We start from the raw sequence: 27,316 nt of genomic DNA, 5'->3' as shown, positions 1-27,316 counted from the left end.
CCAATGATACTATGGGAATGGTTGCCTCTGACTCAATGATATGATCCCTCCCAAGCCTGTTTGCTCGGGCATTGGAAGTGTCTGCTTTGCTCTTGAAGTCAGAGCAGAAACTTTTCTTCCACTGATGTTTGTTTTACCTGTGCTTGGCTGCCTTAAAATCGAGGACAACTACGTGAATATCTGTTTTCCTGTGCTGGGCTTTGGGGTCAATATAGAAAAAAAGTGTTGGTGTTCTGGTGAGGACACAGCCTTCAACAGGAGTGCTCTCAGCCGTTGCAGGGAATTGTGTCTGTTTTCTGCTGAGTATCAGTTTTCCTCCAAGGAGACATATGAACCAGAAAGTGAACAAAATACTGGACCAGAGGGATATTGGGAATTGTGGGATTCAACTGCCCATCCTGGAGCAGGACTGGTATACTTTGGCCATGTCTGATGGATAGATGCTAGCTTACTTAGTCTGTTCTTTAAAAAACCTAAGGGGAGGACCTGCACATCATCTTTTACTAGCTTGTTCTTATGCGTCCTGTCCTTGCAGCTTTTTTCTAATGCATAGCCTAGATGTTCCTTGCTGGCAATTAAGCTGATTAATTTTTGGTTTACTCTCAATGGGCATAGAGTACAATTGACTGCTGTCCTTTTTATAACCTTACACTGCTTTGAAGACTGTTACTATGCTCAGGCCTCTCGTTCTGAGAATAATTTTTTTTCCTTCTAACCTTTCTTCAGAGGGATGCACAGCCTTGCAGTAAAATATCCAAAATCTGGAGTATTGTTGTTGGTAGTAGGTAGTTGGTAGTAGGTTGTCTTAGAAGCTTTCTTACTGTATACAGTAGAGATGATTCATGGAAAAATGCTGGTTATAATCTGTGATGGCTATCTTTATTTCTAAGTTTATTCATTCTGAAACTCCTTATAAAGATGACTTTACCAGATATGAATACACATGTAAGCAAAAAAAAAAATAATCTTCTCTAAGACAAAACATTACTAAAGATCCTGTTCATACAATAGCAGTTGAAGTTCTTGTTTCTTTCTTTCAAAATCTAAAATGCAAAGATACAGGGAGTCATGGACATTTTTTCTCCCTTCTTACCTTGAATCCCTGCTGCAGAAATTGTGCATCTTCCAGACTATCACAAAGCAACTTTCTAACTGTTGGGGCAACCTGAGCTGGAGTTGCTGCATGGATCTGAATGACTTCAGACTATTTCCTTGAAACTGAATATTTGTCTGTGTGGGTGGGTTTTCTAGTTACTCTCTTCTAACATCAATGAAAAAACAGAGGGGAAAAAAACACTAAGTAAATTCTAGATCCAAATTTATTCAACAGATCACAGCTTCCACTCCATGGATACAGACTATCTCACTAATATTTCCAACAAAGAAAGGAGGTGCTGCCACAGACCTGCAATTAATATTTCATTTCAGCAAAATATTATGATGTATCTGTCCCTATTCTCCATATGTACAAAATAATCATATTTCAAGCCTTATTTTGCACTTTGCTTTAGTTTCTTGGGAGAAACGTTGCAGCAGAAACTGGTACTTAGTTTATAAAAAGCGCAGTCGGTGCCACAAGGAGGGATATTTGTGCTGTGTGATGTGGCGTGGCGTATCCTCTCTTCAAATTATAGACAGTCAAAGTTAATTGCAAGTGTGATGCCAGGCTGCAGCCAGCTTGACGGCCTGGCCTTTTGGTGGCCTTCCCATGCTACGCACCCCAAGTCTTGGGCTTCTGGTATGAAAAAAACGGGGTGGGGGTCTGTCTGCCTGGGCTGCTGCTTGTGCTCCCTGTGGAGTGGGTCTGGCCCCTGCTGTGGAAGGATGCAAAAGTTCCTCCTGGGTGCCTGTGCCAAAGGGATGAAAATGCTCTGAGCAGCGATGCAAGGAAGAGCAAAGGCTCTGGCCATTGCAAGTGTGCACAGGCAGGATCTGTTCCTCCAGCTAGGTCAGGCTTAACAGGCTTGGGTATGACGAAGAGAAGCCTAACCTAAGGATGTTCAAGTATAGAGGGCAAGGGGCTTTCCTCCTTCTCTCCCCCCGCCCCCCCGCCTTTTTTCATCAGTTTTTCCCCAAAAACTTCTAAGTGCTTTGTTGCAGACAATAAATACATAGCTGAAGGCGGATGATAGACGCTGCCTTGCTTGACACAAGTGCCTGTCAGAGCAATACAGTCGGGATAATAGCTTTTAGGCAGAGGATAACGTATCTGCATCTGAGCCAAACTGCTTTGTACATTAGAGTTACTACTGCCCAGAGATGCTGGGAGAAAGCTTCATAACAGCGGGAGCTCTCACAGGTTTGGGTGAGGGCTTCTGTTATATATAAGGTCTGAACTCTGGAAAATAAAAATAGAAAACCCTTAGGATCTGCTGAGAGGTGCTTAGTCTGTTTACTTAGGTTTGCATTCCCAGCCCCTTGGAAATGTGAAATTGTGCTTTACAAATCAGGGTTGAGTTTTTTCCTTTTTACCTCTACCTGTTTCCATGACCATCATATCATGGAAGCCACCAGGTGCAGATGATTATCAAAGCACCATCACACCCCGGTCTGTCCAGCAACGTGTGACAGGGCCCAAGGGGGATGTTTCATAAGTGTGCAGCTCATTTAGGAAAGTACTTGTCATTTCCAGACCTACTGGGAATTGAAGTTTATTTCATCTCCTGTGTTAACCACCAGTTTCTGTCAGCTAACTTGGTGCAAATCACTGTCTTTCATATGAAGACAATTTTTTATGGAGAAATAACTGGTGAAAAAGCAGAGCTGCTGTGCATTTAGGGACAAGTTGTGCCTCAACTAAATCATTACTTCTAGAGAAGTTGTTTACTCAAGGAGGCACCCAGGCTGCCTTTGCCCTGGCCAGCAATGGTCTTCTGCCAGACCCCAGGACTTTGCCTATAATTTGTTTTCTTAAGAAGTAATCCTTGCAAATCCTCATCTCAAATTGCCATTTTCTCTTTCCCTAGTTTCCCTTATTTTGCTAAATCCAGGTATCCTTGATATCCTTTGCCTGTTATGTCTTCCCTGTGCCTCAGCTGATTCCCTATGCTCTAATCTTTAATCCTGAGGTTGTTTTTTCTTTAGCCTGTGGTTTTGCATTAGTTAATCTGGGTTCTGCACACAACTGGCTTGTCTTGCCCGTACAATTTTAATTTGGATCGAGAGTGAGCATATTGTTGCTTCTGCTGAATTAGCATAGATCTATGTAAGTTGTTCTCTGGCAGTGTGAGGGAGGACATCTCTCATGGTGCTCTGCCCTGGCACCCAACATACTCTTAGTTGCCCACTGATGGTTGTCTTCTCCACTGGTGCAGAGATACCTCTGCAGCTCTTCATCTTCTTGGCACTGGGGACATGCTGTTAGAAATGCCTCAGCAGCTCTGGGGAATTTTAGACTGGTGCAATTTAGGACAGTTCAGAAATTCTCCGAAATTGTGTTAGGAAATTCTTTGGATTGAACTTGGCACAGAAAAGCACCCAGTGGGACTCTGCCCAGTGCAGCTGAGGACCCCACCGAATAATGCTTAAGGTATTTCTTTCCTTTGTGTGTTCACATATAATATTCTCAGCCAGTGTCCAGGCAGTCCACCAAATTCTGTTAACAGTGTGATCCTAAGGGGATTAGCTAATGACTTTCCATACTGATTGGGTAATGACTTTTTGGAAAGTGAGAGCTCAGCAGAAAACAATCCTGGCAATTACTGTCTGCTCGTGTCAATACTGCAAGTGCTGCAGAGCAGCTCCATGAATGAAACTTCACAAATTAAGTCCGTCTCTGTCTCCCTACAGAGTGTTTTACTCTTGTCTGACACGAGAATATCTTTCATGCTCCAAACTCTTTGGGGGTGAGAGTGATTATAAGCTCTCTGAATGGTCTCTTGCTCTGTCTGCTGCAAGAGCCTTTTGGTGGCATCCTGTGGGTCCTGTCGGCATTTTGGGTGCAGTCCCACGATGCAGCCAAGCGCTGTGATGGCTGCTGGCACATTCATGTCCTCCCCAGGCTGCGCAGATCTTGTACCCTCCTTTGCACCAGGAATGATGCTTGGTATGCTACTGAAAACAGCCAACAGGCTTTTTGGGCTTTGGAGGTCTGAATTTTGCCCTGGGCAGCTTACCCTGGGGCTGGGGAGGCAGTGCTGACATCAGGAAAGTGTCTGGGATGTCCTCCTCACTGGCAGAACCTGGCTGCTGGACTAGTGGAGCTGGTGCTCTTTGTTCAGCTGAAGCCTCTTTGCCCTCCAGGCATGTTCACCTGGGCCATGGTGGCCTCGGTGCCCTGGGAGGGAGATGTCACCCAGGTTATGGTGGAAGAACGGAGGCAGAGGAGTGTTGGGGTGCTGAATCCAGCCTTGCTCTAGTGCCTTCTTCTAAGCTCCTGCTGTTGGAGTGCCCAGACTTGGTGGGATGCTGCTGGAGGGGATGCAGAGCCAACTGCCTTTTGTGTTGGATGAGTGAGAATGCTGACACAATTAAATTAATCTTTTGACCCTTTCGGTTTTCAAAAGTGAAATCTCAAAGTGCCCAAATCCCAGTAAAAGAAGGGATTTTAGGCATCCAAACCCAGTACAGGCACCACTGGCCATGTAAACACTCTCTTGAAGATGTGTGATCAAGTCATGAGGAAGTTTCTAAGCAGGTCCCTGAGTGAAGGTCTGGAAACAAGAGGAGAAATAGTTGCATATGTAGACCCTCACAGCTCAGAAGAGGGTAAAAAGAGGGCAAGTTTCCAACCAGTCTTTTAATCACTCTTCCAGAAAGGTGGAGCATAACCTCACATTGGCCCTTCATGTATGCAGAGAACAGTTACACTACAAAAAAAAACTCAGAAGTGAAACAAAAATACACCCAAGAACGGACCTGAACCATACCAACATGTAGGGCTTCTTTCCTTTGTGAAGGCAAGAAAGGGTGTGTGGCCCAAGATTCCTGGCGTTTGCAGTAATCTGTACTTTCTCTAAGGACTCATTTTGCCAACAAGACAACAGTTAAAAGATGTGTTTGCAGCTGCATCTGCAACTGCATCCTTCAGTCATTGTTATGCATAATTACTCAGTATTTTGCTGTTTCTGTTAAGCTCCCAGTAGTCTGATTTGAGAGCCAAAGCACATCATTGAGATGTCTTCTTGCATCCCATCTGAGGCACTGAAACTTGGCTGAGAAACTGCTTTGTCCTGTTTGTTTTACCCCCATTGTTTGATACTCGCTGTAAAAACCTAAAAGTTCCCATCCAACCTGTAAATGGGATAGCAAAGTTTGTGAGTAACAGCAGTGGTCTGCAAACCACCATTTGCCTTCTGATATATGGAGTTTATAATGTACATCTTTAACAAATAGTTAGGAAGAGGAAAAATTGCAGATATGCTGTGTATTGGAACTAAATCTAGCTGCGCCACTCTGAGTGTGTTTCCTACTACTGTTGGAGAAAGTTTTAACAAGTGTTGGTAAGCTTGGTTATAAAGAGCAGCTTAACACCAAAAGTGTTGGGTAGATCCTGATGGCGAGCTCAGAGAATCACGTGATTAAGAAAATTCTTACGCTTGTTTTTACTGATACATATTGCCTTGGAGAGTTATCTGTGGTATGTACAAGTACGTCCTTCAAGTGGAAGTAAGCTCACACCTCCCATAGCTGTTTGCACCCTCCTTCCACCACCATGGACCTCTTCCTTTGGGAGGACCATGCCTTTCCCAGGCTTCGGAGGGTTTTCTTCAGTTGAAATTCAATTATATTTCTTCTTTGTTTTGGCAACTATACTTGTCCCACTCATCTTCACCTGTAATACAGAAATCAAGAGTTTGGTTTTTTTTTTGAAAACTATTTCTTCCTCCTCAAAAAAAAAAAAAAAAAACACAAAGTGCAGAATGAGATCATAGCTTATTGTTTGCTTAAATTCATGATTTTAATGAGAAAAGTTATCTCCGACTGCAGTTACCACATCAGCACTATAATCACATCTGTACTTTTGTTCTTTTAAAAAAAAAAAAAAAAGAAAAAAGTGGCAGATGTTTCTCTGGAGACCAGATATGATATGTTACGAGCATGCAAACCCAGGAGATTATAATACAAAGTGATTTGCAACCTCTGAGTGTGGCAGCTGTTGCCAGCTGTTGGCCGCAATAAAGCACTATTGTGTCCCTCCGTTGGGAGCCCCCTGTCATCTCCAGCGATGCTATGAATGGTGCCAGGCGCATCCCCTCACACCTCTGCGAGGCGTCCCCAGGAGCAAGTCCCCAGCGCTGCCACCCATCTCCCTGCAGCCCCTGCTGAGCAGAGACGCCTCGCAGGCTGCCCCTTTCCCTGTGCTCCGTGTCACTCAGCTGCTTTTGTCCTCCCCTGGTCCAGGGGCAGGCTCTGTGTGTGTTCCTCCCTCTGTTTCAGTTGCATGCCTCTCAGCCATCAGGGTTTATCAGGCTGTGATTCGCCACCGGTGCTCCCGCGCTCCCCTGCACCTTCAGCATTTTGAATCTGGGTCTACATCTTACTACTTGGGCCAATTTTTGCTGGTTTCCTTCCTTGTCCTGATTTTGCAGATTATAAATTCAAATGAAGGGGGCTCTGATTTTCCACTCTTCGCTGCTCCCAGGCCCTTGCTGCATAGTAATCGACCAGCTGACAAACACTGCACACAGCATCATGCATATTCCTGCTGACATTGTTGACAGCAGAGCTCATGCATAAAAAAAAATATGCCATAAAGCATAGGTAACTCCGCAGACTTCTGCTCTATTTAATGCCCAAGTCAGAACATTGGTCAAAGCTCCTCTAAGAACAAGAGATGACATTTCCCCATCTGCTCGTGCGAGGGGAGGAGTTTGTCCTTTGAAAAGCAGAGTAATTGTTAGAAGACAAATGAGCAGGCCAAAATGCAATATGCTCCACGGGTAATTGCTCCTGAGTTTCAAATATGTTTTGTGAGTAGGGGCTGTGTAGCAACGCTGTTTGGAACACGTGTGAAATCTTTTTAATACTGCTGGCAAAGCAGAACGGTGCTTCTTTCTGACCACGAAGCAAAATAAGACAAGGATTTAATAATAATTTTAAAATAAGGTGTAAGAACAAAGTTTTTGTGTTTCTTATCATAGAGAGCTCTATGAAACCTGTGTTTTTCTGAACCGTGACCATTTGTAAAACCGGAGATCCAAGGATGTAGTCTACAGCCTTGATGGTCCTATTCCTTGTAGCTGCCTTTCTGCTGTTGCTTAGCAAATCATAGAATAGGTTGGGTTGGAAGGGACCTTTAAAGGTCATCTAGTCCAACACCCTGCAATTAGCAGGGACCTCTGTAGCTAGACCAACTTGCTCAGAGCTCTGTCCAACCTGACTATGAATATTTCCATGAATGGGGCATCTACCCCCTCTCTGGGCAACCTCTTCCAGTGTTTCACCACCCTCACTGTAAAAAATTTCTTCCTTGTATCCAGTCTGAATCTTCCTTCTGTTAACTTAAAACCACTGCACCCTTGTCCTATCACAACGGGACTTGCTAAAAGTCTGTCTCCAGCTTTCTTGTAAGACCTCTTTAAGTATTGAAAGGCTGCTATAAGATCTCCTCAGAGCCTTCTCTTCTCCAAGCTGAACAATCCCACCTCTCTCAGCCTGTCCTCTTAGCAGAGGTGCTCCAGCCCTCCTCGTCTTCATGGCCTTCCTCGCAACCTGCTCCAACAGGTCCATGTCTTTCTTGTGCTGAGGGCTCTCAGGCTGGATGCAGTACTTCAGGTGGCGTCTCACCAGAGTGGAGTAGAGGGGTAGAATCACCTCCCTGGATCTGCTGGCCACACTTCTTTTGATGCAGCCCAGGAAGCCGTTTGCTTCTGGGCTGCGAGCGCACATTGTCAGTTCATGTCAAGCTTTCAATCCACCAGTAAAAACCCCAAGTCCTTCTCAGCAGGGCTGATCTCAATCCCTTCATCCCCCAGCCTGTATGGATCCCAGGGGTTACTCCAACCCAGATGCAGGACCCTCCACTTGGCCTTGTTGAACCTCATGTCGTTCACACATGCCCACTTCTTGAGCCTGTCCAGTTCCCTCTGAATAGCATCCCGTCCCTCAGGCATGTCAATTGCACCACTCAGCTTGGTGTCATCTGCAAACTTGCTGAGGGTGTACTTGATCCCACTGTCTGCGTTATTGATAAAGGTATAAAACAGTACTGATCCCAGTATGACCCAGTATGATCCCCTGAGGGACACTGCTCATTGCTGAGGGTGTACTTGATCCCACTGTCTGTGTTATTGATAAAGATATTAAACAGTACTGATCCCAGTATGACCCCCTGAGGGACACTGCTTGTCACTGATCTCCATGTGGACATTGAGCCTTTTATCCATTGCAAGATGTGACTCCGGGACAAGACCTGCCTCTCGGTTTGCTAAACCATCCTCCTGAATTCATGGTGGAGGATCTGCAGTGACACCATCAGATGGCGTATGCATCCTCTGCCAGTTGACCTTATGGTGAAACTGTTCACCCAGTTTCATCCTCTCCACGTAGGACCTCTCCCACTTTGGGGGAGAAAGATGCCATCACCCAAGCGGGCAGAGTTTACGATGGTCCTTTCAATGTTGAAAGTTCTCCAGTTTTCTATACCGTGCCTCAGCATTCAGTGCAGCAGGGACCTGCAGGCCAGGTCTCGCCTTCATGTGCCGTGCAGAGTCATCCGTGATGAATATTGAAAGCATCTGATACAAAATGGAAGATGATAATGGGATCTATCCAAACGGCAGGTGGTCAGGGTGCAATCCACCTCCCTGTGAGGGATTTTAAACTGGTACTACAAATATGTCACCTTGCATCTTGAGTATGGCCTTATTCACTGCAGTTCTAAGAGTTCTAAGACTTTCTTGCTGATTTTGTGAACTAAGTCTAAACCCAGTCTTCCTTTCCCTTTTCTCTCCTTATGCTAAAAACACTTCAGATAGAAACTGCGTGGGGGTTTTGTGTCATATATTTACACATGAATGAAAAACCCCATGCACAGAACTTTTTAGCATTTGACGTTGGCAGAGAGAGACAAAACCTCCTATTTTTTTAGTTCAAATTCTGTATGTGAGCTTTCATGTGTTTATTACACATTTCTGGATTAGTGATGTAAGCAAATAGTTCTTTCTTTCTCTGGCTTTGCTGTCACTTGACTAGTTTGTTTAAATTTGATAATGTGTGATGATAGACCCGTGGCTAATCTGGGCGTTGCAGCTGCCTCAGACCACATGCAATGTCAAGCCTAAGTGCCAAGTCATCTGCTCTTCATCTGAAGAATCTTAATCTTTTTACCTGAAAGTGCAGGAACACGATTTCATGGGAAGGTGTGGGCTGCGCATCCTGTAACCCTGTCCACTTATGCAGGTTTGGGTGTTTCATGACGACATGCCGGTGGTTACTCAGAGGAGTTGTCAGTCAACCATCTCTGGCCATGTCTTTCCATCGCTCACCACCCAAAGCAGATTGTTTCCAGAGGCTGGTTTGATAAGAGATACGTGTTTGAGGATGGTGGTAACACTAGTATTTAATATTTCCTAATAATGGCACTTCGTGGCGAACTATTTCAAATGCACTTACAAAGATGATGGATTGCAACCTGTTAGATCTGCAGAAGGATTATACCTATGAGTTGGGCTTATTAATGCATGCACTGGCTCCTCTGGTTGTCCAGGCACCTGGCAGTGGTGCCTATTTCAGCAGTCGATGTTCAAAGTAGGAATTTTAAATATTCCAATATGGTGTTTTCTTCTGGGCAGAAGATATTTGCACTGACCTGCCTCTGTGTGTCTACTGACTGCTGTTTGTGCTGTCGAAATGCCAGCTGGCTTTGGGCATCTGCGTTCAGTCCCGCACCGTAAATGAACAAGCACCCTTTGGTTGGATCCCATAAATAGCTTTTGTTCATTCATGGAAAACGCAGTAATTATAAACATGCTAGTTTAATAACTGTGTTTAATTAATGGCGGGTTAGTAAACGATGCGTGGAGGAGAGGTTAAAATTTACTAGAGGCGGTTGCTGTGTAGCTCTTAATTGAATTAAGTGCGTATTAAACTGGGCCTCTTCCCTGACCCTGGTGGAGCAAGCTTGGCGCACTGGAGCCTATGGATGCTATTGATTTCAGAAAACTTTGGTTAGAGGCTGTATAAAAATCCTGTGTGGCCAAAGTCCAGATTCTTTTGCATATCTAATAAGGCCAAAGCAATGTTCGCATAAAAAGTTAGGTAATATGTTGTTTACTTAAGGAATTCACATCCCTGTAATTATTATTAAAAGTAATTTCCTAAGCAGTGCTATAAAATAAAAAATAAATTGTCCTACGCTCACAATTTTAGCCTTATTTTGGAACCATTAGTTCTTTTGACAATTTTTCTCTAGGAGAATAAGTTGTCCTTTGTGTGTTTTCTCTTTGTATATATAATAAAGCACATAAATATTTAGGTGCACTGTCAAAATTTTTTTTAACTAGTTGACTGAGGCAACTTCTCTTAGAATTTAGACTAAAATTTTCCCATTCCCAAATCCATCTACCTACCAAAACAAAGATATTCTGAAGAAAAATATGAAGGAAAATGGCAACAGTCTGTTGGAAAAATAATCCTCAAGGGAAGTCTGTACACAGGGGAATCGAGGCAGGATATGCTGTGTCTTAGGCATTGCCTGCTCTTGTCCTGTTTATTTTATAGAAACTCATATCGTGTTTGCATTACTTGTGTCCTTAGGACAGGAAAGTCATGGACATGTGAAGGTTGTCTCAGTTTGCAAATCTTAGAATCATAGAATTGTTTAAGTTAGAAAAGACCTTTAAGGTCATCAAGTCCAGCCATTAACCTAGCACTGCCAAGTCCACCACTAACTCATGCCCCTCAGCACCACATCTACACATCTTTTAAATACCGCCAGGAATGGTGACTCCACCACTTCCCTGGGCAGCCTGTTCCAATGCTTGATGACCCTTTCGGTGTAATAATTTTTCCTAATATCCAATCTAAACCTCCCCTCGTGCAACTTGAGGCCATTTCCTCTTGTCCTGTTGCTTGTTATTTGGGAGAAGAAAGAATCCCCACCTCACTACAACCTCCTTTCAGGTAGTTGCAGAGAGTAATAAGGTCTCCCCTGATACTCCTCTAGGCTAAACAACCCCAGTTCCCTCAGCTGCTTCTCCTAAGACTTGTGCTCTAGACCCTCCACCAACTTTGTTGCCCTTCTCTGGACACACTCCACCCCCTCAGTATCTTTCTTGTAGTGAGGAGCCCAAAACTGAACACAGTACTCGAGGTGGGGCCTCACCAGTGCTGAGTACAAGAGGGATGGTCACTTCCTTCGTCCTGCTGGCCACACTATTCCTGATACAGGCCAGAATACTGTTGGCGGCCTTGGCCACCTGGACACAACGCTGGCTCAGATTCAGCTGCCATTGACCAACACTCCCAGGTCTTTTTCTGCTAGGCAGCTCCAGACACTCTGCCCCCAGCCTGTAGCACTCTATAGGGTTGTTGTGACCCAAGGGCAGGACCCGGAACTTGGCCTTGTTGAACCTTAAACTGCTGACCTCAGCCCATTGATCCAGCCTGTCCAGATCCCTCTGTAGAGCGTATCTACCCTCAAGCAGATCAACATACATCTTTTAAATACCGCCAGGAATGGTGACTCCACCACTTCCCTGGGCAGCCTGTTCCAATGCTTGATGACCCTTTCGGTGTAATAATTTTTCCTAATATCCAATCTAAACCTCCCCTCGTGCAACTTGAGGCCATTTCCTCTTGTCCTGTTGCTTGTTATTTGGGAGAAGAAAGAATCCCCACCTCACTACAACCTCCTTTCAGGTAGTTGCAGAGAGTAATAAGGTCTCCCCTGATACTCCTCTAGGCTAAACAACCCCAGTTCCCTCAGCTGCTTCTCCTAAGACTTGTGCTCTAGACCCTCCACCAACTTTGTTGCCCTTCTCTGGACACACTCCACCCCCTCAGTATCTTTCTTGTAGTGAGGAGCCCAAAACTGAACACAGTACTCGAGGTGGGGCCTCACCAGTGCTGAGTACAAGAGGGATGGTCACTTCCTTCGTCCTGCTGGCCACACTATTCCTGATACAGGCCAGAATACTGTTGGCGGCCTTGGCCACCTGGACACAACGCTGGCTCAGATTCAGCTGCCATTGACCAACACTCCCAGGTCTTTTTCTGCTAGGCAGCTCCAGACACTCTGCCCCCAGCCTGTAGCACTCTATAGGGTTGTTGTGACCCAAGGGCAGGACCCGGAACTTGGCCTTGTTGAACCTTAAACTGCTGACCTCAGCCCATTGATCCAGCCTGTCCAGATCCCTCTGTAGAGCGTATCTACCCTCAAGCAGATCAACATTTCCACCTAACTTGGTGTTGTCTGCAAACTTACTAGGGGTACACTATATTCCCTTGTCCAGAACAATGATAAAGATACTTTTCCTGGTTTGAGGTAGAACAGAACCAATTCTTTTTTTTTTTTTTTTTAACAGTAATTTTACTTTCAATCAATTCCCTTCTAACAGCACTTTCTGAAATTACCTGCATATTTTTCAGAGAGTGATTGCTTCTAGCAGATAAGACCTGATGTTTATACTGAATACCAAAGAATGGTATGCAGAGAGGCTCCTGCTTATACTTATTGCTATAACAACCAAGGGCAGCTCACTCTGTTATGTGTCCTGTTGGAGGATTGGAAGCAGAGAAGTGTAGAGGGGTCACACCAGCAGGGAGAAGGGGACAGGACAGGTGACCCAAAGCTGACCAACAGGGTATTCCATCCCATCTGCCCCATGCTCAGTATAAAAGCTGAGGGAACAAGGGTGTCCACTCTTATTCTTCAATGGCCAGTGTCTGAGGAGTACTCTATCTGTTGATCTGCCTTTGATCCCGATCTGTGTGTTCTGGAATCCTGGAATCCAGATCTGGAATCTGGTTCCCAACTGACTTTGCTGGTGCTTGCTGGTGACGTGATTGTCATCCTGGGAGCTTGGTATCTGTTTTGTATATATTGTGTATATTTATTTACTTTCTTATTGATACTACTATCTTTTCTTTTTATTATTAATCTTTCATTAAAGTAGTTTTAGTTTTCTTTTCAACCTGTAAGTCTCTCTCCCTTATTCTCTATCCCTTCTCTCTGAGAAGGGAGAGAGGTTAAAAAAGAGTATTTGTCCTTCGTTTAGTGGCCAGCCCAGACTAAACCACAGCAATTTTAAAAAGAAAATTAAGGAGAAGCTGCTTTTGATTTTGCTGGACGCCTTGGATAAAGACTACCATTTAATGTGATAGAGTAATTTTTTTAAACTTTTGGAATAAAAGCTTCTAATGGACTTTTTAATGTATTTTGAGGGTCAGCATTAAATACTGCAAAGGGACCTTTTCATGTTTTATGTGTTCCCACTGTATTCATGTGCTCTTTTTCTGCAGTGTCCTTTGGATTTTGTTTTACCTTTGCAGTTACAACATTTGCAAGTAGTTCCATTGGAGTCAGCTTGAGCTTTACCCACATGGCAAACCAGGGGTTGGGTTTGGATTTAATTTTTTTCCTTGAGATGCACAACTTGTGCATTCAGGAAAAAACAGTTTGCATGAACTAAATGGGTCAATAGCCGAAACAAAACTTTGCAGAGAAAGAACTTGCTAGTATTTGTTTCATAGATCCACAGCATCCAAGCACACAGTCTTCTCAGAGATATTTGATAACTGAATCCCAAAATGCAGGTAGCTTGTGCTTGAGTGTTTTTTCTCCTATTGCATAGGTTGAAGAATCAAAAATAATATAAGATGACCATTAGGACAAAGCTGTGTAGCTCTCTTGGTATTCAGTATTTACTTTACCATTTGACCAAGCCCTCAGTCACAGCATTTTGTCAGAAAAACACCGTTTTCCTTCAAAGTCCGTAGAAAAATTCTGTTTGAACTTAAAAAGGCAGATATTGTGCAGAATCCATGTTTGTTAAAAACATTTTTCCTAATTTTGCAGAAAAGTAGGTCACACTAGGGTGCACTGTTTCTTTTTGTGACTAACAAACAAAAAAAGTAATCATTGAAGGATGTGTTTTAATGAAATGATTATCAGGGAGATTTTTAAAAGCATTTGATGAACGTCAGGCTTCCAGGAAGCCAGGCAGTTTGGGAAAGGTTCAGACTTTAAAGACATTCAATTACCTGAAAGAACATTTGAAATGCATGCAGTGTCAGCAAGAAAGAATAAGGCAACACGAAAAATCATTTACAAAAATGTGCAAAGAAATTTAGTGCGTTTGGAGATCTGAAAAAATTCAAGAAGCAGTGGAAGAAATGTTTAACAACAACTTCTGAAAAGGGGTGATGCAACAGAACATAAAGATCATTGGTCTTGGTGATGTTTGTGCCAGGCGGGTGGGATGGGTTCTGATGCTGGTTGTTGTGACCCAAGGGCAGGACCCGGAACTTGGCCTTGTTGAACCTTAAACTGCTGACCTCAGCCCATTGATCCAGCCTGTCCAGATCCCTCTGTAGAGCGTATCTACCCTCAAGCAGATCAACATTTCCACCTAACTTGGTGTTGTCTGCAAACTTACTAGGGGTACACTATATTCCCTTGTCCAGAACAATGATAAAGATACTTTTCCTGGTTTGAGGTAGAACAGAACCAATTTTTTTTTTTTTTTTTTTTAACAGTAATTTTACTTTCAATCAATTCCCTTCTAACAGCACTTTCTGAAATTACCTGCATATTTTTCAGAGAGTGATTGCTTCTAGCAGATAAGACCTGATGTTTATACTGAATACCAAAGAATGGTATGCAGAGAGGCTCCTGCTTATACTTATTGCTATAACAACCAAGGGCAGCTCACTCTGTTATGTGTCCTGTTGGAGGATTGGAAGCAGAGAAGTGTAGAGGGGTCACACCAGCAGGGAGAAGGGGACAGGACAGGTGACCCAAAGCTGACCAACAGGGTATTCCATCCCATCTGCCCCATGCTCAGTATAAAAGCTGAGGGAACAAGGGTGTCCACTCTTATTCTTCAATGGCCAGTGTCTGAGGAGTACTCTATCTGTTGATCTGCCTTTGATCCCGATCTGTGTGTTCTGGAATCCTGGAATCCAGATCTGGAATCTGGTTCCCAACTGACTTTGCTGGTGCTTGCTGGTGACGTGATTGTCATCCTGGGAGCTTGGTATCTGTTTTGTATATATTGTGTATATTTATTTACTTTCTTATTGATACTACTATCTTTTCTTTTTATTATTAATCTTTCATTAAAGTAGTTTTAGTTTTCTTTTCAACCTGTAAGTCTCTCTCCCTTATTCTCTATCCCTTCTCTCTGAGAAGGGAGAGAGGTTAAAAAAGAGTATTTGTCCTTCGTTTAGTGGCCAGCCCAGACTAAACCACAGCAATTTTAAAAAGAAAATTAAGGAGAAGCTGCTTTTGATTTTGCTGGACGCCTTGGATAAAGACTACCATTTAATGTGATAGAGTAATTTTTTTAAACTTTTGGAATAAAAGCTTCTAATGGACTTTTTAATGTATTTTGAGGGTCAGCATTAAATACTGCAAAGGGACCTTTTCATGTTTTATGTGTTCCCACTGTATTCATGTGCTCTTTTTCTGCAGTGTCCTTTGGATTTTGTTTTACCTTTGCAGTTACAACATTTGCAAGTAGTTCCATTGGAGTCAGCTTGAGCTTTACCCACATGGCAAACCAGGGGTTGGGTTTGGATTTAATTTTTTTCCTTGAGATGCACAACTTGTGCATTCAGGAAAAAACAGTTTGCATGAACTAAATGGGTCAATAGCCGAAACAAAACTTTGCAGAGAAAGAACTTGCTAGTATTTGTTTCATAGATCCACAGCATCCAAGCACACAGTCTTCTCAGAGATATTTGATAACTGAATCCCAAAATGCAGGTAGCTTGTGCTTGAGTGTTTTTTCTCCTATTGCATAGGTTGAAGAATCAAAAATAATATAAGATGACCATTAGGACAAAGCTGTGTAGCTCTCTTGGTATTCAGTATTTACTTTACCATTTGACCAAGCCCTCAGTCACAGCATTTTGTCAGAAAAACACCGTTTTCCTTCAAAGTCCGTAGAAAAATTCTGTTTGAACTTAAAAAGGCAGATATTGTGCAGAATTTCTTTTCCATGTTTGTTAAAAACATTTTTCCTAATTTTGCAGAAAAGTAGGTCACACTAGGGTGCACTGTTTCTTTTTGTGACTAACAAACAAAAAAAGTAATCATTGAAGGATGTGTTTTAATGAAATGATTATCAGGGAGATTTTTAAAAGCATTTGATGAACGTCAGGCTTCCAGGAAGCCAGGCAGTTTGGGAAAGGTTCAGACTTTAAAGACATTCAATTACCTGAAAGAACATTTGAAATGCATGCAGTGTCAGCAAGAAAGAATAAGGCAACACGAAAAATCATTTACAAAAATGTGCAAAGAAATTTAGTGCGTTTGGAGATCTGAAAAAATTCAAGAAGCAGTGGAAGAAATGTTTAACAACAACTTCTGAAAAGGGGTGATGCAACAGAACATAAAGATCATTGGTCTTGGTGATGTTTGTGCCAGGCGGGTGGGATGGGTTCTGATGCTGCTTGTGCTGGGCTGAAGGATGGCTTTAAACCACGTGAAGGCTCTACTAGTTCTTGGAGCATTTGCATCCCTGGATCTTAAGGTGATGCCTGGGCAAGGAGATCCGAAGTTCTCTGCAGGGCTCTATGCAGCACCCAAGTACTAGTTTTGTGGATGAAACAGCTGCTTTAAAAATTAGTGCTAAGGCTTGTGACACTGTGGCACAATACAACACACTTTGTTTTATTTTGTGTTGTAGGTGAGTATTTTGCCTCCGTTTTTCTCCTGGGAGAAGTGTGCCTGGCAAGAACTAGAGCAAGCTAAAACTGCTAAATCTTGCTTGTGTGGTAATGTTAATCTCTTTGGTGGACTCTTGAATTAATACAACAGCTCTCCCACAGTATAATGCTTTTGGATATGAGTTGCTTCAAAGAAATCCTGCTGGTGTTGTAGTTTGTTACCCTACAACATTTGGGTTAAAATAGTAGGAAAAAAAGGGTGGCTTAGCTTTGATGTCTGATAGTGTTAGGAGTGAGTTGCTTTTTCCTGCTTCAGAGAGCTTCTCACAGCTGTTGAGAGAAGTACTTAGCCCCAAAATGCAAGTCTTGTATCCCCCAGGGCTGGTGGAGAAGAGGTTGTGAATAATTTGACTTGAAGTCAAGGTGGTGCTCGGTGGAGCAGGAAATTAGGAGTGCTATTTTTAAATGCTGAAGAACTTATTAAAAAGCAGTAATAGTTTTCATTAGACAAAGAGCTTTGAGTTTGGGAGGCTCGTGATTTGAGGTAGCATCATTCATCAAGTAAGTGTTTTTTGAAGAGTGCCAAGTAAATCTGTCTTTCTGGAAGGGTTGGTGACTATCAGAAGAATTAAGTAAGGGATGCAAATCTCAGTGACATAAATCTTGGCATGCCAAGTATGTCTCTCTAAATTGGCAGCTGGTGTTGCCACACATTAGCATTTAGAATAAAATAAAAATGACAAATTTATGTAATGTGAGAATAAAACTAACACAGGAACTCTGCCCAGTCTGTATCTTTTAGGCTTCTCTCTCCTTTGCTCTGTGTCTGATTTTCCAAGAATTTTGAAGATGAGAAAGATGCAAGCTCTCATACCCCCTCCTCTTCTAAACACCGGATGGAAATGGCCCATGGATATAGGCTCACAGCAAAGGAGGAATAATTCAGATGTTAGAGAAGAAAAATCTGACTGTAAGGTTGGGAGTCACCAGGAGAAGTTACCTGTAGAGGCTGGAGAATCCACATCAGTGGGTATTTAAAAAAAATTGTTGTGGAGCTATCTGCAAGGATGGGCTGTCTCTGTTCAACCCTATTTCAAGCCAGGAGATGGAGCAGAGACCCGCTGAGGTAGCTTCCAAACTAGGTTAGTATTCTTTCTCTGACAGAAAAAGGGCAGTCAACCTTTGAAGGCAGTTGTAGTAGGTTAAAATCAAGAAAGCAGAAGTCTTACCTCCCTTCGTCCTTGCCTAAGACAGAAAAGCATGTTAATGCAAAGAATATTTGACATTAAAAAATTATGTACAGCCAGAGCAGAATACAGTCTGGATCCCCATGGCTGCAAAAAGTCGCTTTGATTTTTTTCCAGACCTTTGGGTTTCTTAGCAGCAAGTTCCCTGCCTAAGGGCTTTTCAGAGAATGGGAAGTCTAAAGCTGTCAGGTCTTGAGATTAATTTTATATTTTCCTGCTGAATGTTAGTCCAGGAAAATTGCTTGGAAGACGTGTAGTAATCATGATAACACATACACAGCTCTGCTGAAATGTCCTGACCCTAAACAGGTTGCGAGTTTCAAAAAGTAACTGTTTTCCATGATGTTAAAATAGCATTTATTCTTTAGCTTTGTAAGACTTAATAGTTCCCTAGAGTGTGAACAACAGCTTCATCCTTGGTGCTTCAGGAAGATTTTGTATTTGTTAGTGCCAAGGTTTCTCTTCTCTCCCAAACAGGGATGATTTTTGAGGCACCATACTCTTCAGCACTTGGTAGTGCAGGTTTGCCCAGATCCCTAAGTGAGAGATTTCCTTGCACTGTTCAGTCAATCATGTTAAAAGAGGGGTATATACGTAAATAAAACTAAGGAAGGTTATTTTCACTGATTATTCAATGGAAAGCTGATTAGTGAGACCTTTAAACCTGATATCCCCAACAGACAGTTCGCAGCGCTGCATGAAGCCTGGTTTGCAGCAGGCAATAAAAATTAGAGGTGACTTGAGAGCAAGCCATTATAATATGGTTTGGAGGGGAAATTCAGGTCTCAGGCACACAGTGGAGTTTGCGTCATGTACCGATTCATGCAGGTCAGCTGAGCGGTGACAACTGGGGCTCAGTGAGTGCCTCTGATGACCCAAGAGAGGTCAAAACCAGTCTATCAGAGGGCTTCTGTCCCGGTCACTGCTGGTGCATGGTCCTCCACCTTCCCTTTTGCAAGCACTAATGCTTGTGTGTCCATGTGTCCAGCCTGGCTTCTGTCCACCCACCAGCCCTCCTTCCCCCTGCGCAGTGGGAGAGGACCCAGCCATCGTCTGTATCCATGGGGTGAGGGAGCACATGAGGACATCATGCATCCCCGACGCTGCAGCAAGGAGCTTGGTCAACCATGATGACCTGGTTGGGCTCTGAACTTCTTGTAGCTAGGCTGTCAGATTTTGTATTTCTACTTTCTCACCACCCTCATGACAAAAAATGTTTTGTGTAGCTTCTATGAGGGGAAAAACAACAACTAAATGTCCCTCCCAGTGCCAGATGAGGTTTGCTTCTAGTCCAGTGGCTTGCAAAATATGTCTGAAGTTTACCGAGGCTGCTTATGGTTTTTAGAACCATTGTTTTTAAAGTGAGGAGCTTGGGGGTCTAAATACCCCTTTTGAGGGGTTTGAAAATCCTGCCCTCAGCCCCTGTAAGGACTGGTGAAGCACGGAAAGTGTTGGGAACAGGGTAGGTTTTGATCACGACATCATTGCAAGGTAATGATGGTAGGCCAAGAGGGTAGAAAAAGGAAGGGGAGTGTGGACTGCCTGGTGTGTGCTGGAGGGAGACTGGGACTTGTTTGCTGAAGGATAAAAGCTAGAACCTCTCTCTGAGGGCACGGTCCTGCTCTTGATTCACTACATGCTGGTTGAAAAGGGCAGCCTGGCTGGATTTCTGTCTGCTCTCTCAAATAAATCTCTGCTGTCCAAAGCCTTTACTGTGTTAAATGTAAAGATTAGCATTGCAGCTCACACTCCCCAGGTGTCTGAAGCAGTGGCAGACTGGTGTCCGCTCACTTGATCTTCATTAAGGTGCACTGCAATGATTTTTCCTGAATGCACCGTAGCTGCTTTGGGCTGGGACCAAGCTGTTTTCCCTTGTTTGGGGTCCTGAGTCCCTGAGCTGAGGGCTGAGGGTGGTCGGCAGGTTGAAGAAGAGGATGGCTCTCCTGCAACCCACCTCCCAGGGGCTGGTTGGGGCACAAGGGGTGTCCAAGAGAGCTGTGGCCACGTTGATGATGAGGCTAAAACGAAACCTTGCACATCTCCTTCTATCTTAAAATTATGAACAACAGCATAATGTATCCGGGCAACCTTATTTTCAGCATTTTTTTCCCTCTTCCTCTCCAAGTGTTCTACTTCTGCTTTGGAAGCTGGTCTGCTTTATTTTTATCCTTCTCATATGACAGTCCAGAGAGCTTGCTTGCATCCTCTTTTTTTTTTTGTGTGTGTGAAAGAAAATTAATTTTTAATGAAAGATGAGCAGCTTTAAGATGCAAATGTACAAACATTGTGTTGCAATGCAGGAGGAGAAGTCATGAACAAGCTGCCTGTCCCCAGGAGGACATGGCAGGGCTGCAAGGTTGGAAACTCCAGGGATGAGTAGCTCTGGTGGGTTAAACAAGGGTTAAAAAAATAATAGAAACCCCAAAAACCTGTTACCTCATGCATCAAGCCTATTCAACGAAAAGTAATCCAAAATATCTCCTGGCAGGTTATGGCTTTAAGAAATCCGATTTTAATTCTGCCTCTTTCCTTATTGGATTCCTGTTTGCACTTCCAAGCTTTTTTGTAGAAGCGGTGAGAAATTTTTTATCAGTGTGCTTTGTTGGTGGAGAATAGAGAGTTCGTAAAATAGCTTTTCCTCACAGGAAAGCTGGCAGTGGCAATTCGTGTGGGGTGTTGCTCCTCACAACAGGCAACACCTCCTGTTCTGGCTTGTCTCCTGCGAGGCACAGTGGGCTTTCTCCTTTGCAGCGAGGACTGGCAGGATGAGGATGTGTGATCATCAGCCATGTCTGCAGGAACAGTATTGGACACTCAAACTCTTCAGCTTTCTAAGGCTGAAGGCAGGGAAAAAGGATAAAAGAAAAGGAAATATTTGGAGATTTCTTAGTATCGTTCTCTAGAACTTTCAGAGCTGTATAGGTGTTTTAATCTGATTTTTCCAGTGAATATGGCTCTTTAAAATAAATACTGGGGTTTCCCAGTGGATGAAAATTCCAGTTTTTTACTAACTCTACTTAATTTTGGTTTTAGGGTTTTCCATCATGGGGCTGGGCATCAGTCTTCAGCTTTCCTTTTCTGAGAAAAGCACTGGGACATTTAAATAATTCAAGGGAGAAATTATATTCGCTCAGCAAACAGATGTCAAAAAAAAATATGAAAGAAGCTTAAAATCTAGGCCTCCAAAGTCACTTCCATATATTTCCTTTTTAAAGAATGTATATTTAATCAGCTTTTAGAAACAAAGTGCCATGCTGACATACGCATACTTGCCCAGTGTTTTATCAGGGGACAGAACAAAGAAACCGAAACGAAAGTTACAAACTATTGTGCTATAATACGTGAAATAGATGCTATGACACTGAATCGCTTCACCTGATAAAGCCCAGAGTTACAAGAGCCGTATTGCTGTTTTCCAGATGATGTGAAGACAGTTGCATGAGTTTCTGTACTTTGCAGCAGCTGAGGTTCATACAAGAGCTCTTTTGGGCCTGGAAAAAATTATTTTAAAAAAGTGAATTAAAGGAGATTTCCCTTTTCCAGGTAATAAGAGCACTGCCTCTAACTGTAATTTGTAATTGTAATTTCTAATTTGTCTTCAATTCAGCATGTTTTCCCAAGAAAGCATTTGGGAGGGAGGTTTTGTTTGTGGCACGTCTCTGCCCCTCTCCACACAGCACAGCTCCTGCCCTGCCTCTCGTCCAAGCTGTCATCCAAAATATGAAGTAACGCAGTAATCTGAAGGGCGTCTTGCGTATTTTAGTGGAATTAATGGAGGAACGCCTGGGGTTGGCGTTGGAGGGGTCAGCCCGGCTCGTTTCGAGGCTGCTGATAAAGCTGCTGTTGCCACATGTTTTCTTGGTGCCGCCACGTCATTAGTTTGACTTTGAGGTGTTGCAGCCCTGCTTTAGTGCCGGGGTGGAGCTCAGGCACGGACTGATCTCTGGCAGCCACCAGATTTGCTTGGGCTGCCTGGGAGAAGAGGGACGGTGCGGGGTCTCAACGGTGCTTTTGCCTCTTGTCCTTGGGGAAATCCTTCCACACATCAGGATTTCCACTGGGTTGTGAGCCAGTTCAGGATGAACTTTCTGAAGAAACATCTTTGAAGGTGATGGAATAATCCAGCGAGGGACAGAGGTTGCTATGCCTCCAAGATGGTGATCTTCCATCCACACCTCCAATGGTAGATCAGGCTCAGTGGAGCACAGCAAATCCTCTTCTGGCCACCTGCTGCCATCAATGTGCAGATGATTTCTGAGGTTTTGTTTTCTTTTTTTTTTTTTTTTTTGGAGGAGTTCCTTAGGTGTTGTGCCATCTTTTTAAAGCTGTGTGTGACGCCCTGCTCCTGCTTTCCTTACCCACCTTTCACAAACTCGACCACACTAGCAACTGTTTGGGAAGAACCACTATTTAATCAGGTCTGTGCTTGCTTGTTGCCAGAACAGGAGAATGTGGGTTTTGCACAGCTGGGAAGGGTGAACCCGCTCTGTCTGGTGCTTGGTGGAAAGAAGAACTTCGTCATGCTCTGGCTTTCCTGGCTGGTGGGTTTTCAGTGCCTGCTTACAACTCCTCATGAGCTTTCCTGCTTGGGAAGAGTATTTTTTTCTGCAATTTTAGAGTATTTCCTTCTCTCTGTTGTATTTTCTTGTTGGTGCTGGGTCTTCCCTGGCTGGTGGTTGCTCATAATGAAAAATTAGTCATCACAGCACTGAAACGGATCTTTTTGTGTGGTTAGATATATAGCACAGTGATGTGGCTATCAAATCCCTTTCCTTGGCAGGATCTTAATGTCTTTCTTGGGATGCTTTGATGATTTTGAAGCTGAAAGTGTTTAAGAAAAGTATTTTCAAATATGAAGAGGTGGGTTGGATTATTTTGTGCTGAAATACATGTTAAATATCGAATATATATCATACAGTGTTTGGGGATATTCTGGTGACAACGTATACATACTTTAGCTCCTGATGCAAGCCTATTTCTAAGCGCATGATGAGACAGATGCATTTTAAGTCCGTTGATATAAGCAATTATATAGCCTCTTAAGTGTCTGAAGAATTAGTATTGTAGTTGTCAATATCTGGATTCTTGAGTGCGCTGCTCTTGTGTTTGTTTTTTTTTTTTAAAGAAAAACAACAAAAATGTGTATTTAATTTATAATATTTCAGCCCAACATTACAGTAGCCCTTTCTTTAGTTTTAAAAAATCTGTTGGTTTAAATGAGGCCTCAGTGGTTAATGGCTGGCTTTGAAGCTCAGGCTTAATGGTAGAAAGTTTTTGGGGAAAACAGGGCTGTGTGGTGGTTCTGTTTTGTGTCTTTTCCTTTCAGTGGTTATATCCTGTTACAAAGAATGATTATGATGAGGGCTTATGTGGGGGAGTCGGCTTGTCGCATGTTCTTAGATCTTTGGCATGTCTCAAAAAGCTTGCTTGGCTTCTTTAAATATCATCTGCTGTTACACACAGCTGAACAGCATAATACACGAAAGTGCATATGATGTTTCTGTAAGTCCAGTGTCTGGTTAATATACCAATAGTGTATGGCATGGTAAAGACTGTTATGTGTGTTTGCTCTGAATGGACTTGCTCTTTTGTTCTTTCAGCCCAATAAGAACATTGGCTCAGAAATTTGAATATTTAAAATGCCTGAAGGCAAGACTTTGCTTTCCAGGCTTTGCTCCCTGTCTACGATTTGCAGAAATAATGACTGCATAAATCACGTGATTAGGCAAAGCATGAAATAATTATTTATAGACCATAACATTTATGTATGTATTTTTAATTGAGGCTCAATTCAGCACTGAAGTTTTTTAAAGCACCGGAGGGACACATGAGAACGACCATGATAGTGACTACTGCACTTGAAACCTTTGCCCCAGAGTGAGTGAAGGTTTAGTGAGGTCGTATGTAGTGTGAATGGGTAAAAAATGAGTCTCCTAACCCAAATGTGGTGGTAGCAGAGGTCCCTGAAGAGTAAAGCTGCACAGTATGTATCTGGGCTCTGGCATCTAGATTCTGCAGAACCTCATATGGAGATTTCCAGGAGGCAAGTATCTCCTGAGAGTTATACTGAGAGCACAGGCTCTACTGGCTGGGTGTAGGTCCTACAGTCCTGGCAGAAAATACTTAATAGTTGCATGGAGAAAACTGCATTCCAACAAGCTGAACTTGCTCTATCTGTATTGCCTGCACTCTCCCCTCCTTTTTTTCTTAATAGATAATTTTTAATCAGCCAAAAGAACTGTTTGTCAGGAACTGGACCAAAGGCTGCCGTGTTTTACTCTGTCCAGCTGTTGCTGGGAACAGAGGACCATCCTGGGCTTATTTGTGTGAAACCTCAGAAGTGGCCATAAAATCTGGCTGTCTCCAGAAGCATGATTGCATGTTGCCTGAGAAAAGTCAGAGGGGTCTTGGGCTTTCTTGGTGAGCACTGCTCATGTCCTTGGTGTTGTTCAGGGAGCTGAATGCAGCATCTTTGCTCCTGATGACTGTGTGTGTGGTGTTTTGAGGCTCCCAAATCCCCGCTCCAAGAGGTCTGGCTGCAGAAGGAAATGGGTGCTGTGGTCAGCATCAGCGTCAGCAGCATCTTGTCTCTGAGAGGTGACAGCTTACTGCTTCCAGCGAGTTTCTACCAGCAGGGTTAACCTTCAATTTGGGGAAGAAAAATGCAGTCTGGCGTGCACGCTTTGGGATGCTGCTGTAGTTCAGCTGGAGGTTAAGAGGACAGAGGCAGGAACGACAGGGCTATGGTTCAGTGGCTTGTGTCCTTCAGAGGTCACGGAGAGCCTTTGTTGCCACAAAAGCCTCTGTGTTGACTTGAGAGAAGGAACAGGACCTAAACTAAAACTGCAGGTTGCAGAGACTCACACTCCAGCTGTGGAAATCCTGCATTTCTCTTTTCTCAAGTCACAGGCAACAGGACAAGAGGAAATGGCCTCAAGTTACGCCAGGGGAGGTTCAGGCTGGATATTAGGAAAATTTTTTTCACTGAAAGGGTTATCAGATATTGGAATGGGCTGCCCAGGGAGGTGGTTGAGGCACCATCCCTGGAGGTGTTCAAAAGATGGGTTGATGTAGTGCTGGGAGGTATGGTTTAGTGATGGTGTTGCTTTTTGTTTGTTGTGTGGGTGTCTATTTTTGTCAGTTAGGTTGACAGTTGGACAAGATGATCTTTAAGGTCCCTTCCAACCTAGAAGATTCTGTGATTCTGTGATTTCAGGTGCACCATGCTGCTGGCTGTGGTCAAAGCCATGTCCTAGTTTCAGAGATGCTCTCCCTAAGATGGTGATGGGTAATTGGCTTCATGTGGGCTCTTGCTTGCCGGTGAGGGCTGTATGGAGGAAAGACGAGCCCTGCCAATGTGTTGAAGTGCTTCACACAGCTAAATTGACCCTTCATGGAGAATGAGTGAAGTGTGACTATGTGGTGTTGAAGGCAGATGCCTCCAGGTAGATATTGGCCGTGGAGATGTGAACTGTTATCTGAACATCCATAGGTTTAAAGGAACCACAGTTTACTGGGAAATGAAAGGGACCATTGGTGATGATAAGTAAGCGAACAGTGTTACAAGATCTGGCAAAGCTGAGGGGAAGGATCTTCTCAGAAAGTCCCTTCTTAAGCTCTACTTGGCACAGTTGCTTGGGAGCACTCACAGAAGGCTGATAATTATTTCCAATGCTTAGGTCAGATTACAATTGATTAATGGATCTTGGGAATAGTGATATGGAAATGCGTCTTGTTAAATCTGGTAATAATAATAATTTTGCTGGTCTTAATTCATAGTTAAGAGATAATAGAAAACAGCTTCGTTCTTTCCTTTTTTTTTTCCCATTAATTGTGGCCTTTTCAGTAACACAGTAAAATCACATCAGTCCGTCTTCCAATGTTATTCAGTTTGTAGGTTTTTAAGCTGTATGTTTTCTTGGTGCTTATCAAAATTAAATTTAAACAATTTGTTAGGTTCATTTGTTTTTTAAATACAGACTTGCAATATTAGAACATCAGATGTTTGTGGTTTGTTTGTAATTCTGGATTCATGACTCCTGCAGACAATGTGGTCCAAACTTAACATGTTATTTGCATTTTCTTGTTTTATGAATAATTATTGCAGAGGTCTTTCCCACAGGAAGGTCTTGAGAAGAGTGGAAGCTTTTAAAAATGATTAAAGCTCTACAAAGCGTTTTTTGTCTCTTATTTTATGTAAGTATTTTTTTCAGAAAGAACTGGAGTGTACAGCACATTCCTATAGGATTGTTCAAAATATTACATGGGAGCCCAGTCCTTTTCTTCAGAGAGCTTTGCGACTGAGAAATTTGGGGTTGTGGCTATCAAGGTGTAGGTAGATGAGTGCTTATTTCAAGGTCACAGGAGTAGGTGACATTAGTGAGGGCTTTTGAAAACTGGGCCACTTATTTTGGTACCTAAATGTAAATTTGAAGTCTAACCTTGTTACTTAGATGTCTGTAGTTTTGACTAGTTCTCTGTGTGCTTGTGTGTGTGAAAGAAACACTATTTTAAAACATGGTAAGGGGATGTTTCTAGCAATCTGCATACTTAAAATTAGATTTCCGCTGTGGTTACACAACTGTAAAGTAAATCCAGAAGAGCATCACTGACTTTAATTATGTTACTCCAGGTTTTTGCTTCTATAAATGATGTCAGAAATGAATTCTGAATACTCTGAAAATTCACAGTGGTGCTTCCCAGTGCTAGCTCTGAGCTGTTCAGCAAGTGGAAGAGATCCAAAGGATGATTAGGCATGTTACTGTGCAGAGGATGCTGGACAATTGCAGAATTGTATGGGCACCATTCTTCAAGAAACTCTTTAAATATAGTTCTTCCATCATTCAACAAGCTTGTAATAGCTTGATTCCTTAAGCAAGGTTTTTCTGTTCTCCTGCAAAATTGTGTGTTTTTAAGGGCTCATAGGTAGGTAGATATTTTTAACTATCTGACAGCTATAGACTTTTGCTTTGATATAGTTTGGGACATTAGGTCATGTGAGAATTAGCGGATTTTAAGTCTTCCCTTTGAAATAACTTGCTTAATTCTGGTTTAAATGAATGCAAAAAGGCAGGCCTATCTTCCTTCAATACTCAAAGTACATTCAGTGTAAAAGGATATTGGAAAGATTTAAAAAGTCATTTAGAAATTGCAGGGCTTTTCCATTGTCCCACCTGACCTGGACTTGGAGAAGAGGCTGGCTGCTGGAGACGGTTTGTGTAAAAAGAGGGTGAGGAGTAAAGAGAATAATTTGATCGTACCAAAGGGCTTCTGTATCGGTGTCAGAAAGAGTT

The sequence above is a fragment of the Calidris pugnax genome, unplaced genomic scaffold, assembly GCF_001431845.1.
Source record: "Calidris pugnax isolate Ruff unplaced genomic scaffold, ASM143184v1 scaffold178, whole genome shotgun sequence".
Classification (NCBI taxonomy): Eukaryota; Metazoa; Chordata; class Aves; order Charadriiformes; family Scolopacidae; genus Calidris; species Calidris pugnax.
Note: the sequence above shows the minus strand (reverse complement) of the source record.